At 40.2% G+C, this 16,462-nt stretch overlaps 3 gene segments (V, D, J or C); all 3 read left to right on the forward strand.

Moving 5' to 3' along the window:
• Positions 1–16,462, forward strand: part of LOC109674306 (Ig gamma chain C region-like) — a 94,528-nt gene that overhangs the window by 29,243 nt on the left and 48,823 nt on the right.
• LOC109683548 (Ig gamma chain C region-like) overlaps positions 1–16,462 on the forward strand; it is a 128,668-nt gene that overhangs the window by 28,707 nt on the left and 83,499 nt on the right.
• Positions 1–16,462, forward strand: part of LOC109683549 (Ig gamma-1 chain C region-like) — a 160,790-nt gene that overhangs the window by 28,435 nt on the left and 115,893 nt on the right.

The raw sequence follows: 16,462 nt of genomic DNA on the forward strand, positions 1-16,462 counted from the left end.
TTTGTCCCCACAATCTCAATTACCTCTAGTCAAAGCTCACAGGAAACTGAAGACAAACAGTGAGAGAACTCACACACTGAATGATTGCAGTGCCAGCTGACATACTAAGGAAAACTTCTCTGAAATTAGCAGCTGAGACCCTCCTCCCCTCCCACACTAGCACTCTCTCTTTCTCTCACATCTGCCCACACGTGTGTACATGTACACCTGTGTATAACTCATTCATATGCACACATGTCACCAATCATCCCAAACACTGCATACAAATGCATGTGTGTGAGCATACACACATGGGTTCACATGTTCACATACACTGACACACATATACTCACACCACAGCCAGATGTGACTGAGTGAAGGACCCTGAGGTGGGGGTCCCAGGTGGCCTTTAGTGTTATCACAAGTGTCCTTTTGAGAGGAAGGCCACAGGAGACTTGACATACTGTGATGTGACAGTAAAGCCACAGACTGCATGGAGATAGAAGAAAAGGCCACATAGCAACAAATGCAGTTCCAGAAGGTGCAAAGGAAGGGGTAGATTCTGACCTAGAGGCTGGGGTAGAAGTGGGAACACCTACTCTTTAATCTTGGTCCATTGAAATTACCTTAGACTTCTGCCTCCAGCACCATAAGAGGACAGATGTCCAGAACAAATTGGCTTTCTTTCAGCAGCCAAGGACACATGACTCTCCCTCTATCACAGGATGCCTCTGGCACATGCACAACTCTGACTTGTGGAATCACAGATTCTTCTTCTGACACCCTCACCTACACCTGTCAAAGATTTGACTGATTTCTTTCCCAACATGATTCCTTCTGAAAAGTTCTCTCCCTGCCATTCTAGGAATGACTGTCACCTACCAAGTCACTCAACAAGACCACAGTGTTCTTCTCCACCTCAGGAACCCCTTCCCACCTTCCACCACCCATTCTCTCCTTCAGGCTATCCATCATGGGGTTCAATCTCAATCCATCATCCCCAAACTCCAGATGACCCCTCAATTTCTGAATAAGCCCCATCCCCAACCCAAGGCCAGTATTCTTTCAAAATGTCATCTGCCAACTGCACCCAGAAAGAAATTAAACCTGTTCAGGCCTGGCTTGCCTAGAACCTTGGGCCACTCCAGCACCACAGGTCTTGCCCACCTCCTTGGACTCCCACGCTAGTCCTCAGAGCACCAACACCACCCTACCACCGCCCCTTGCAAGGTAGTGGCAACTGCTCATCCTCTGGCCACGATGGACTCTCTCACATGTCATAGTCATTGTCCATCTGCTTCCCACTTTGGCTCAAGGACAGGACACACACCTGGCACCAAGGAGAACCAGATGAATGGGTGAGTGAATGAATGAGCAAATGAAAGAATGAAGGAACAAATGACAAAATGACCAGGTTGGCCAGCCAGTGGTCACACAGCCTGCAGGCCAGAGGGAGGGGTTGGCTTGGCCCCCGGCCAGAGTTGACCCCAGGTCAACTCACTAGCAGGGACCCTGCTGAGTGATCACAGCTGTCCTCCACTGTCCTCAGAGAGGTGGCTCCTGGCTTTTCCTTGTGGCATTGCATTAGTGCCAGAACCCCATCTGCAGGCCCCTGGGTGGCCAGAGAGGATGTGGGGCACAAAGGCCCAAGATTCACAGCTTGCCCAGAGCACTGGTTTGGTCCAAAAGGTTAGTATTTACATACTGATAAAAATTAAGCTGTGACACTCATGGCCTTCACAACGCAGACATCCAGGGCCCCAACTCATCACACATAGCCTCCATACTCCCTAAACCTCTGCACGCCCTGCCCCCAGCCTCGCCATTGTGATTTCATCTGCCTTCACCACTTCCTCAGAACTCAGAGAGCCATCTTCACACACAACTTCCCCTTTCACACACAGAGGTGTCAGTTGATCCCTGCCCACTTCAGAAATCTATCTGGTGCAGACTTGTGATGGCCAGATGGCCCCAGACCTCCACAGGACTGTGGGTTTGCACCTTTCCCTGCACCAAAACCACAGGCCATCACTCAGCCTTGTGACATGGGGCTGTGGCCATTGCCAAGCTTCACAGCTCACTGGCTTCAGCACCAGAGCTGTGGGACAACCTGTCTCAGGCGGCACTTGGGGCAGAGCCATCTGTTTCCAGGCTGGTGACAAACAGGACACAGGCACCCTCCCACACCTAAATCAAGGGCTTGACAGCCCTGCTCTAGTTGTGGAGACCCACCTGTCTGGGGCCAGAAAGCCCCTCTACTGGTGTTTTGGGGAACGGTGTTAGCCTGTCCCCCTTACCTTGGGGGTGAGGCCTATCTATGGGACCTAGGCCGAAGCCAGGCCATAGTATCCAGTGGAAGTCCTCCCAGGGCCTACAGGTCTCCAACTGAGGCCCTGCTCTCAACTCTGGACTATGGCTAGCTCTGAGCTGCTGAGTTTATTCTAGATGACACAAAAGACCCCAAAACAGCATTGGGAGAATGAAAGAAAAGAAACCAAATCCCACTCTCAAATTAAGACCCAGCAGGGATACCAATGTACAATCAACCAGAATGAATTCTGGGAAAATGCACGTCCCTTTAGGTAAATAAGTGCTTCCTGAGAATGACACCAAAGCCAGGAACAGTGAAATGTAAGATGATCAGACACGCCCACGGGAGACAGAAAGGAATGTCTTTAAGAATAAATGACACGATTGCTACCAGAGCATGCAGCCTCACAAAGAACGTGTGGCTGGGCTCTCCTGAGAAACAGGTCCTGAGCGTGTGCAGAGGGTGAACAGCTGTAGGTGCAGACGCAGCAGAGGTGCAGATGTAGTGATGTACATAGTTATAGACGGACTGCATGTGGTTCAGGTAAGTAGGTAGTAGAGACAGATATGGGTGTAGATACAGACACAGATATAGATAGGCACACATGGAAATGAAGGTAGACACACACACAGACATAGATGAGATATTCACAGATACAAGTGGCACTGGAGGTGGAGATAAAGATCTAGGGGTCTGGAGAGAGAGAGAGAGAGACAGAGAGAGACAGAGAGATGTAGAGAGAAGGGAGAGGAAAGGAGAGAGAGACAGAGAGAGTTAAACTGATTAAAGTGAGTGTTTTCATCAGTGAAAGACTGGGACTATAAGGAATATTTTAATCAAATGGTCACACTCCGTTTTTCTGTTTTAGTCAAGTGAGGATCAGAGTGGTGAATAATAACACACACTGACAAAGAAGGCCAGTTAGCATAACTATAAAGGAATCCTTTTTGACTTGTAAGGAACAAAACATGCATATAATTGATCTTTGTATTCCATTGTACTCTAAAGGACTTCCTAGTCTTTTAAAAATCTTGCTTGTGAAACTTTTTTTGTTTTCTTTTTGAAATTTTTATTAGCATACACAGTTGTACAAAGGGTTCTCGTCATGACATCCACACATGCATAAGATGTTCTTTGATCATATTCACCTTCTCCATTGCTCTTTCTCCTCCTTCCCTCCACCTTTCCCTTCTCTTCCATATCCCTAATAATTTCCTTTTTACACTCATGTTCTCTTGTGTCCTAGATTACATAGGGGAGAGAAAACATGCAACATCTGTCTTTCTGAGTTTTGATAATTTTACATAGCTCAGTGATCTCCAGTGCCATCTGTTTTTCTAGCAAATACCGCAATTTCATTCTACTTTGTCATAGTGTGTAGAAACAATACCACATTTTCATTATCCATTTATCCATTGATTGGCACCTAGGCTGATTCTATAGTCTGGCTATTGTGAATAAATCCACAATAAACATGGGTATACAAGAATCTCTGTAGTTAGCTGACTTTGCTTCTTTTGGATATGTACTCAAAAGTGATATGGCTGGATCATACGCGAGTTCTATTTTAATTTTTTGAGAGCCTCCATACTGATTTTCGTAGTGACTGGACTAAATTACATTCCCACCAACAGTGAATAGGGGCTCCTTTTCTCTCCACATACTCGCCAACATTTTTTGTTGTTTTCTTGATGCTGTCACCCCATTCTGACTGGGGTGAGATGAATTTAAGTGTACTTTTGATTTGTATTTCCCTATAGCTAAGTATGTAGAACATTTTTGTATATTAAGTAACGATTTGTACTTCTTCATTTGCAAAGGGTCTATTCAGTTCCTTTTGCCAATTTATTGATCAGATTATGGTTGTTTTGTTGTTTGATTTTTTGAGTTCTTTATATATTCTGGATATTAATCCCATGTAGAATGAATATCTGGCAAAGATTTTCTCCCATTCTGTAGGCTATCTCATCACTCTGGTAATTATTTCCTTTTCAGTACAAAAACTTTTCTGTACTGAATCCCATTTGTCAATTATTGTTGTTTCCTAAATTTTTGGCGTCCTATTCAGAAAGTCATTCCCTATGCCTAGATAATGAAGCATTTCCTCTATGTTTTCCTCTAGTAGTTTCAAAGACTCAAGTCTTACATTAAGGTTTCTGGTCACGTTAGTTTATTTTTGTACAGGGTGATATAGTCTTTGTCTTCTACATGTAGATACCCGGTTTTCCATTGTTGAAGAGGCTGTCTTTTAGTCATTTTTTTTTGCTTCTTTGTCAAGAATCAGATGGCAATCGCTGCTTGCATTGCTTCTTAATCCCCTACTATATTCCAGTGGTCTACATGTCTGTTTTGGTGCCAGTGCCATGCTGTTTGTTGTAAGACCTCATAGTATAGTTTGAAGTCAAACATTGCTCTTTTAGCTCAGAATCACTTTGGTGTTTCAGGGTCTTTTGTGTTTCCATATGCATTTTAAGATTGATTTGCTTACCCTGTATTTATTATCTTTGGAATTTTGATGGAGATTGCATTGAATTTGCATATCACTTTTTGTAATATGGCCATTTTGATAATATTAATTCTACTAGTCCATGAATATGGGCAGTCTTTCCATCTTCTAGTATTTTCTACATGTTTTTTTTCCTTCACTGTGTTGAAGATTTTATTATAGAGTTCTTAACATCTTTGATTAATTTTATACCTAGGTGTTTTTTTTGGCTATAAACTTTCCCCCAGAACTGCTTTCATTTTATCCAACAGTTTCTGGTATGTTGTGTTTTCATTTTCATTTCGATTCTAAGATTTTTTTAATTTCCCCTTATCTTCCCCTTATCTTATCTTCGTTCAAAACTATATTGTTCAGTCTCCATGTGTTTATATATTTTCTGTAGTTTCTCTCGCTATTGATTTCTTGTTTTATTCCATTATGATCTGACAAAGCTCAAGAAATTATTTGGATTTTCTTGTATTTCTTAGGGCTCACTTTAACTCTAAAATATGATCTTTATCAGAGAACATTTCATGGGCTGCTGAGAAGAATGTGTATTCTGAGGCTGTTGAATGGAATATTCTGTGCATGTGTGTTAAGTCCATTTATCTATAGTATCATTTAACTCTGATGTTTCTTTGTTGATTTTCTTGGTGTGAGTGGAGTATTGAAACTACATACTATTACTGTCTTAAGGTCTATCTGCACCTTTGTATCCAGTTATGTTTGTTGTATGAAATTGGGTGCACCAACATAAGTATGTGTGTGTTTAATATTCTCATATCATCTTAATGTATTGTTACTTTACCAATATGAAATAACCTTCTTGATCTCTTCTGAGTACTTTTGATTTGACATCTGCCTTGTCATATGAGTATAGCAATTCCTGATTGCTTTCATCTTCCATTTGCTTAGAATATCTTTTTTCTGTCCTTTCACTTTCAAGCTGTTTGTCTTTACCAGTAAGATGTGTGTCTTGCAGGAAGCAAAAAGTTAAGTCCTGTGTTTAAATCTGATCCACCAGTCTTTTTTGATTGGAACATTGAGACCATTATATTAATTATATAATTAATTATATAATATAATTATATATTAATTATATTAATTCACAATTATTGCTGAAAAGTATGTGCCAATTCCTGTGACTGTCGTTTTTTAGTGTTTGACTTTTTCTTAATTCTCATTGATTTATCTACTCTTCTAGTGAAATTTGTTCTTTCCCATATTCTCATTCTCTGTGTATCAAATTTCTTTAAATGTCTTCTGCAAAGTGGGCTTAATGGTCATGAATTCTTTTAGCTTTGGTTTATCCTGAAAGATTTTTATTTCTCCTTCAATTATGAAGAATACTTTTGCTAGATACAGTTATCTCTGTTGGCCATTATTTTCTTTCAGGGCTTCAAGTACATCATTCCGTGCCCTCTTTCCTTTTAGAGTTTCTATTGAGAAATCTGCTGTTACTCTGATGGGTTTGCCACTTCTCTCACACATCTTTCAATATTCTTTCCTTGTTCTGTGTACTTGATGTTTCAACTATAATATGACTTGGAGAGGTTCTTTTCTGATCTTGACTGTTTGGCATTCTTTAAGCCTCCTTACAATGACAACCATCTCTTTCCCAAGATTTGGGGATTTTTCTGCTATTATTTTATTTAATATGTTTTTTTACCTTTGCCTTTACCTCTTCCCCTTCTTCTGTGGCAAGGATTCATAAATTTGGATTTTTAATGGTGTCACAGAAATCTTGTATGCTCTGTTCATACTTTCTTTTTTCTTACTATTATCTAAATTAAAAGAGACCTCCCTTATGATCTGGCTATACCACTCTTGGGTATATATCTGGAGCAGTGTAAATCATATACAAGAGAGACATCTGCACACCCACGTCTCTCACAACACTACATACAATAGACAAACATGGAATCAGCCTAGATGCCCAATAACTGATCAACGGATAAAGAAAAAATTGTGTATATACCCAAAGAGTATTATTCAGCCACAAAGAAAAACAAAATTATGTCATTTTCAGGAAAGCGGATGAAACTAGAGATCACTATTTTGAATGAAATAAGTCAAAATCACAAAGCCAAACATTGCATGTTTTCACTCATATGTGGAATATAGGTCTAAAATGACAATAATTATAATGGAAATGGGACATGAATATAGAAAGGGGACTACAGTGGGAGATGGAATCAGTGAGAGGGAGGAGGGGAATAAGAGAGAGAGCTGAAAGTTGAAGAGGTTTGAAGTATATGACATGCATATGTTTGAAGACAGCCTAATGAAACACACCAAACACTGTTTGAAAAGGGGAGCTCATGGACTATAATGAGGGGATGAACTTGTTCAGTGTGCACTGTATGTATCGATACAATTATCACAATTCAATTTCTTTGCACTATTAATGATTATTTTTAAATAACATGCAATAAATTATTAAAAATTGCTAGAGAAATGAACAAGAAAAATAGAGTAAAATATAAAATTAAAAATATTTTAATTTTGAAAGCACAGGCTTCTGGTTCTCCAATCATGTTGATCATCTGGGTAGTAGATTAAGACCTCAATCAAGGCTGACCAGCTTTTCTTTCTGTGGCTACTTTGGCTGTGTGGCACCAGGTGAGAGCAGAGTACATGCCCTGTGACTCTGTGTTGTTTGCTTAGCAACCAGAGGACTTATAGACAGAGCCAGGGGTGTCATCCTGCTTTTCAGGATAGGGTGGAGCAGACTGCAAGATTTCTACCCAAAGGTTCTAATCTCTGGAGCCTTCAAGTATGAGGTCCTTGGGCTGGGGGAGCCCCAAAGAGAGGCAGTGACCAGCACCAGGGTAGTGGAAGGCTCTGTGCATGCTGCACCCAGGAAGTGACTTCCACTCTCCTGTGACACCAGCCAGTTTCCCTCTATCCATGTCCCTGACTCAAAGAGTCTCCCTTGGGGAGTAGCTCAGCAGGCTAGCATTCAGTGGATCAGCACCAGGCCCTTAGTATGGTTCCTGGATCAGGACAGAGCAAGGAAATTGGACTTCTGTATCTGCAGACTCAAATGCAATTCTTTCAGAATGGCTTCCTTCCACTGCTCCATGATCACATGCCAGAAAAAAGAGAGATTTCTCAGTCTTCACATACTGCTAATCTGTTCACTATTGAGTCCACTGTTGCTTGTGCTCTCTGAGTCCCTCATCATTTCCACCCCTCCTTCTGCCAGTTCTGCCTGGTCCATTCACTAAAGCTTTCTCTCTCTCTTTCCCCTTCCACTCTAAAATTTCTTGTTTTTTTTTTAAGAATTCTGACTGTTCACAACTGATACTACAGTGCATGTTTTCTGAGCTCTGGATCTTTGTTTCTTCACCTCAGTCCCAATCTTCAGCAGCTGTGTGCACTCTGTACTAATGGAGTGAGGTCTTTCTCTCCCCCTGTTCTGCTTTCCGAAATTTCCTGTTTTTTTAATATGGTTCTGTCTATTCACTGCTGACACTCAGTGCCTTCCCAGAATCATCCACATCACAGGGTAACTGCTCTCCTAATCACTTCTGCAGATATGCCATTAGCCTTCCACCTTCAGTCCTTACTCCACCCCAAGCTATTTTTTACCTTTTTGATTAATGCATAATAATTATACATATTATGGGGCCCAGCATGATATACATGTATACACGTGTCTTGGTCAAATCAGGGTAACTAGTATTTTCATATTCTTAACATTTCTTCATAAAGCCTTTGAGTTCAGAGAAAGCTAGTTTAAGAAACCTACTCACACAATTGTGGAGATGAAAGTCTAAAGTCTGCAGAGCAAGCCAACAGGCTGGATACCCAGCAAACAGTTCTGATGCTGCAGCTCAAGTCTGAGGTTCAATGTGAAGGCAGAATCTCCTCTTCCTCAGGAAGCTTCAGTCTGTTCCCTCTCAAGACCTTCAATTGATGAAATAAGGCACATCCACTGTGGAGGATGGTCTGGCTTTTCCAAAGTCTGCTGATTTAATGTTAAGCACATATAAAAATACCTTCCCTCCCACAACTACTGTTTGAATAATGACTGGATAATTTGGCCTAGCCTAGTTAGCATCTGAAACTAACCACCACAGAGTACAAGTAGTGAGCATTGAGAAAACATAATAAATGAGACAAACTTGACCTTGAAGGAGGCAGGTTCTATGGAAAGTGGGGTGGAGGAGGCCATTTCCATCAAGGGATAAATACAAATAACAGACAGATCAAATAACTGGCCATTTGATCACTGGAAAATGAGCATCAGGGAATTCCAAGATGGCGGCTAGAGGTAGGAAGCAGAAAGCGACCCTCCTATAGTGAAATCTTGGAGAGACGCTGGAGACACATTTTGCAGGCATAATCACCGAGAAAAGGCATAACTTTGACCCCTCCACATCTCCAGCCGGCGCAGAGAATCTCCACCTCACGTTAAACGGAGAACCGAGGAGGGCCCCCGGGGCCGCCAGTGGCCGGCGCCCATACGGCTTGGGAAGACGCGGACCAGGTGAGCTTCGCGGTACCGCGGTAGCCCCACAGACAAGCCTGGGCCAGAGCAGCATAGCCCCCTGGACAGACTGACCTCCACCCGGGAAAAAAAGAGAAACTGAGTACTAAGCAATAAGAACAGTTAAGACACGCTGGAAAGAGGGTGGGGCGCCCTGAGCGCTGAAGATTGGGGGAAGGAAATCCTTCCCAGACTGTAAATAAACAAGCCGGGCGGGCAGGAGAGCCTCTGGCGGGAGCGGGGCGCGGGGACGCTTGTGAGAGGAGGGAAGACCCACTTCCCACGTGAACTGTAAATAAACACGCAGGCCTGACAACGCGGGGCAGTGTCACCTTTCCCAGTGCTTGGAAAGGGGAAAGCCTGTAGCAGAGGCCCCCCGCACAGGAGAACTCTGAGCAAACAAAGCCTGTGGGACCAGGTGAGTGCTAGCTCACCCCAGAGATCTGCATAAATAACGCCGCCAGCTACAGGCTGATAGCAGCAGGCAGGCAAGCCACAGTTGCAGATACCACTCTCAGAACTGCCTCCAGACGCTTTTTTTTCTTTTTCTCCCTACCTTTGATGAGAGAACAACCGAATTACACCTGCAAGCCGAAAAACTTACTGAAACTGTATTGCATTTGAACTGGGGACACTTGGTGGGGCTTTTTTTTTTTTTATCTTCTGTGTGTGTGTGAGTGTAGTTTTGTTCTACTTTATGCATCCCCTTTGATGAGACAACTACAGAACAACATCTGAGGCACCAACTCCAGGACTGGAGATTGAGACGGACATCCAAATTATTAAGACTGAAATTGCATTGCATATAAACTTGGAAGTTTTTTGGTTTTTTTTTAATTTTCTATTTTCCATTTTATTTTAATTCATTTTTATAAATAGATATTACTTTCATATACTTATTTTTTTTATCTTTGACTTTCAATCCTCTCTCTGTCTCTCTATTGTCTGTTCAGCTTACTGTCGATTAGTACACTAACACTCCCTGTTTATACCTTTGAAACTCTCTTGTCTGATACCTTGTTCTGCTTTCTCCCTCTTGTCTGTATATTTGTTTTCCCCTTTTCTTTAACTTCTTGCTTTCCATCTCAGCTCACTCTTCCATTCTCAATATTACCATTGTTATTATTACAAGCTAGAAAATACTTAATTACACACAGTACAGGGACAGTAACAACACCAAGGACAATGACAGGAAGACAGAAAAAACAAGGAAACCAGTTTCCCCACAGCAAAAAATTAGTACAGGAACCAGAGGGGAATGAAGAGAACAGAAACTCAGATCCAGACTCCAACAAAATGAAGATAAACTATGCCAAAGGACCCAATGAAGCCCACAAGAATAATTTAAAAGAAGACATACTACAAGTACTCAATGAGAATTTTATAGAGATGATACTGGATAGGGTCAACCAAAACATACAGGAGACACTCAAGAAATTCCAAGACAATAAAAATAGAGAATTTGAAAAAGCAAAAGAAGAAATAAAGGAAACCATAGAAGCACTGTATAAACACCAAAGTGAAAGAGAGAACACAATGAATAAATGGATAAATGAACTCAGGACAAAAATAGACAACAATAAAGAAGAAAACAGCCAGGATATGGAAAACCTCAGAAAAAACAATGAAACAGAACTGCAAAACAAAACGGAAGGCCAATCCAGCAGAATAGAACAAACAGAAGACAGAATCTCAGAACTTGAAGATGAAATGGTAATTAAAGGAAAAACTGAAGAACTATTAATTAAACAACTCAAGACCTGTGAAAAGAAAATGCAAGAACTCACTGACTCCATCAAAAGACCAAACTTGAGAATCATGGGCATCGAAGAAGGAGAAGAGGTGCAAGCGAAGGGAATGCGTAATATATTCAACAAAATAATAACGGAAAATTTCCCAAATCTAGAGAAAGATATTCCCATACAAATGCAAGAGGCCTCCAGGACACCAAACAGACCAGATCAAAACAGAACTACTCCACGACATATCATCATTAAAACAACAAGTTCAGAAACTAAGGAAAGAATATTGAAGGCTGTAAGAGAGAAAAAACAAGTAACATACAAAGGTAAACCCATCAAAATCACAGCAGACTTCTCAACAGAAACATTAAAAGCAAGAAGAGTGTGGGGTGAGATCTTCCGGGCACTGAATGAAAATAACTTCAACCCCAGGATACTCTACCCAGCAAAGCTATCATTCAAAATAGATGGAGCAATAAAAGTCTTCCATGATAAGCAGAAACTAAAACAATATGTGACCACAAAGCCACCATTACAAAAGATTCTGCAAGGGATCCTGCACACAGAAAGTGACACCCAACTTAACCATGAAAAGGCAGGCAGCACCAAACCACAGGATAAGAAAAAGCAAGACAGAAGAGAGTAACATCAAGTTAGGTACACACAATCAAACCTTCAAACAACTAAGATAACTAAATGGCAGGAATCACCACATACCTATCAGTACTAACACTTAATGTTAATGGACTTAATTCACCCATCAAAAGACACCGTTTGACAAAATGGATTAAAAAAGAAGATCCAACAATTTGTTGCTTACAGGAGACTCATCTCACCGACAGAAATAAGCATATGCTTAGGATGAAAGGCTGAAAGAAGATTTACCAAGCCAATGGCCCCCGAAAACAAGCAGGAGTAGCAATACTTATCTCTGACAAAGTAGACTTCAAACCTACATTGATCAAACGAGATAAAGAAGGACATTCCGTACTAATAAAAGGGGAAATAGACCAAAAGGAAATAATAATCATCAATCTGTACGCACCCAATGTCAACGCACCCAATTTCATCAAACATACCCTGAAAGACCTAAAAGCATATATAAACACCAACACAGTGGTTGTGGGAGATTTTAACACTCCATTATCATCAATAGATAGGTCATCCAAACAAAAACTCAATAAAGAAATCCAAGATCTAAAATATGCAATAGATCAAGTGGACCTAGTAGATGTCTACAGAACATTTCATCCAACCTCTACACAATATACATTCTTCTCAGCAGCCCATGGAACCTTCTCCAAAATAGATCATATCCTAGGGCACAAAGCAAGCCTCAGCAAATATAAGAAAATAGAAATAATACCATGCATACTATCTGACCACAATGCAGTAAAAGTAGAACTCAACAACAAAAGTAAACACAAAAAACATGCAAACAGCTGGAAACTAAATAACTCATTACTTAATGAAGAATGGATCATCGATGCAATAAAAGAGGAAATTAAAAAGTTCCTAGAAGTCAATGAAAATGAAAACACAACCTACCGGAACCTATGGGACACAGCTAAGGCAGTCTTGAGAGGAAAGTTTATAGCCATGAGTGCATATATTAAAAAGATTGAAAGATCCCAAATCAATGACCTAATGATACATCTCAAACTCCTAGAAAAACAAGAACAAGCAAATCCCAAAACAAATAGAAGGAGAGAAATAATAAAAATAAGAGCTGAAATCAACGAAATAGAAACCAAAAAAACCATACAAAGAATTAATGAAACAAAAAGTTGGTTCTTTGAAAAAATAAACAAGATCGATAGACCCCTGGCAAACCTGACTAAAATGAGGAGAGAAAAAACCCAAATTAGTAGAATTAGGAATGCAAAAGGGGAGATAACAACAAACACCATGGAAGTCCAGGAAATCATCAGAGACTACTTTGAGAACCTATATTCAAATAAATTTGAAAATCTAAAAGAAATGGACAGATTTCTAGATACATGTGATCATCCAAAACTGAACCAAGAGGAAATTAATCACCTGAATAGACCTATAACACAAAATGAAATTGAAGCAGCAATCAAGAGTCTCCCCAAAAAGAAAAGTCCAGGACCTGATGGATTCTCTGCTGAATTCTATCAGACCTTTAAAGAAGAACTGATACCAACCCTCCTTAAACTGTTCCACAAAATAGAAAGGGAAGGAAAACTGCCAAACACATTTTATGAAGCCAGTATTACACTTATCCCAAAACCAGGCAAAGACACCTCCAAAAAGGAGAACTATAGGCCAATCTCCTTAATGAACATTGATGCAAAAATCCTCAACAAAATAATGGCAAATCGAATTCAGCAACACATCAAAAAGATTATTCACCACGACCAGGTAGGCTTCATCCCAGGGATGCAGGGGTGGTTCAACATACGAAAATCAATAAACGTAATAAACCACATTAACAGAAGCAAAGACAAAAACCACTTGATCATCTCAATAGATGCAGAAAAAGCCTTTGATAAGATCCAACATCATTTCATGATAAAAGCTCTAAGAAAACTAGGAATAGAAGGAAAGTTCCTCAACATTATAAAAGCTATATATGACAAACCTACAGCCAGCATTATACTTAACGGAGAAAAACTGAAACCATTCCCTCTAAAATCAGGAACCAGACAAGGATGCCCACTATCTCCACTCCTATTCAACATAGTACTGGAATTCCTAGCCAGAGCAATTAGGCAGGAAGAAGGCATAAAAGGAATACAAATAGGTAAAGAAACTGTCAAAATATCCCTATTTGCAGATGACATGATCCTATACCTTAAAGACCCAAAAAACTCTACTCAGAAGCTTCTAGACATCATCAATAGCTATAGCAAGGTAGCAGGATATAAAATCAACATAGAAAAATCATTAGCATTTCTATACACTAACAATGAGCAAACGGAAAAAGAATGTATGAAAACAATTCCATTTACAATAGCCTCCAAAAAAATCAAATACCTAGGTGTAAACCTAACAAAAGATGTGAAAGACCTCTACAAGGAAAACTATACACTTCTGAAGAAAGAGATTGAGGAAGACTATAGAAAGTGGAGAGATCTCCCATGCTCATGGATTGGTAGAATCAACATAGTAAAAATGTCGATACTCCCAAAAGTAATCTACATGTTTAATGCAATTCCCATCAAAATTCCAATGACATTCATCAAAGAGATTGAAAAATCTACTGTGAAATTTATATGGAAACACAAGAGGCCACGAATAGCCAAGGCAATACTCAGTCAAAAGAACAATGCAGGAGGTATCACAATACCTGACTTCAAACTATATTACAAAGCAATAACAATAAAAACAGCATGGTACTGGCACAAAAACAGACATGAAGACCAGTGGAACAGAATAGAGGACCCAGATATGAAGCCACACAACTATGAGCAACTTATCTTTGACAAAGGAGCTAAAAATATACGATGGAGAAATAGCAGCCTCTTCAACAAAAACTGCTGGGAAAACTGGTTAGCAGTCTGCAAAAAACTGAAACTAGATCCATGTATATCACCCTATACCAAGATTAACTCAAAATGGATCAAGGATCTTAATATCAGACCCCAAACTCTTAAGTTGATACAAGAAAGAGTAGGAAATACTCTGGAGTTAGTAAGTATAGGTAAGAACTTTCTCAATGAAATCCCAGCAGCACAGCAACTAAGAGATAGCATAGATAAATGGGACCTCATAAAACTAAAAAGCTTCTGTTCATCAAAAGAAATGGTCTCTAAACTGAAGAGAACACCCACAGAGTGGGAGAAAATATTTGCCAATTATACATCAGACAAAGGACTGATAACCAGAATATACAGGGAACTTAAAAAACTAAATTCTCCCAAAACTAATGAACCAATAAAGAAATGGGCATGTGAACTAAACAGAACTTTCTCAAAAGAAGAAATTCAAATGGCCAGAAAACACATGAAAAATGCTCACCATCTCTAGCAATAAAGGAAATGCAAATTAAAACCACACTAAGATTCCACCTCACCCCTGTTAGAATAGCCATCATTAGCAACACCACCAACAACAGGTGTTGGCGAGGATGCGGGGAAAAAGGAACCCTCTTACACTGTTGGTGGGAATGTAGACTAGTACAACCACTCTGGAAAAAAATTTGGAGGCTACTTAAAAAGCTGGACATCGATCTACCATTTGATCCAGCAATACCACTCTTGGGGATATACCCAAAAGACTGTTACTCCAGAGGCACCTGCACATCCATGTTTATTGCGGCACTATTCACAATAGCCAAGTTATGGAAACAGCCAAGATGCCCCAGCACTGACGAATGGATTAAGAAAATGTGGTATCTATACACAATGGAATTTTATGCAGCCATGAAGAAGAACGAAATGTTATCATTCGCTGGTAAATGGATGGAATTGGAGAACATCATTCTGAGTGAGGTTAGCCTGGCCCAAAAGACCAAAAATCGTATGTTCTCCCTCATATGTGGACATTAGATCAAGGGCAAACAGAACAAGGGGATTGGACTTTGAGCACATGATAAAAGCGAGAGCACACAAGGGAGGGGTGAGGATAGGTAAGACACCTAAAAAAGTAGCTAGCATTTGTTGCCCTTAATGCAGAGAAACTAAAGCAGATACCTTAAAGCAACTGAGGCCAATAGGAAAAGGGGACCAGGAACTAGAGAAAAGGTTAGATCAAAAAGAATTAACCTAGAAGGTAACACCCACGCACAGGAAATCAATGTGAGTCAATGCCCTGTATAGCTATCCTTATCTCAACCAGCAAAACCCCTTGTTCCTTCCTATTATTGCTTATACTCTCTCTACAACAAAATTAGAGATAAGGGCAAAATAGTTTCTGCTGGGTATTGAGGGGTGGGAGCGGGAGGGGGTGGAGTGGGTGGTAAGGGAGGGGGTGGGGGCAGGGGGGAGAAATGAACCAAGCCTTGTATGCACATATGAATAATAAAAGAAAAATGAAAAAAATTAAAAAAAATAAAATAAAAAAAAGAAAATGAGCATCAAACACATACCTTGTGGCCACCAGGAGTGGAAGTAATGGCCCACCAGGGTCACTCCCAGATGGGAGAGCAGGAAAAACCCAGAAGATACACAAAAATATTCAAAATAACATAATTACTTCAAAATAACAAAAATGTATTTAAAATATTATTATAAAAATACATTATTTACACTAGCATACAACTGACTACCATAATGAAGTAAAGAAGTTCAATTATATTGCAACAAATCAACAGTAAATGGAAAATATGATTTTTGTAAAGATAGCAGAAATGCATAGCTCTGATAAGGATGTACAGTCGACTGACTCTCCTGAGGAATACTAAGAAACGTGGGAAGGATATTTTAAAATTCTGGTAGAAGGTGCTTGATAGATAACAAAGTAATGATAATTGCTGGACTAAGAGC

This window comes from Castor canadensis, chromosome 3 (genome assembly GCF_047511655.1).
Source record: "Castor canadensis chromosome 3, mCasCan1.hap1v2, whole genome shotgun sequence".
NCBI classification, from domain to species: domain Eukaryota; kingdom Metazoa; phylum Chordata; class Mammalia; order Rodentia; family Castoridae; genus Castor; species Castor canadensis.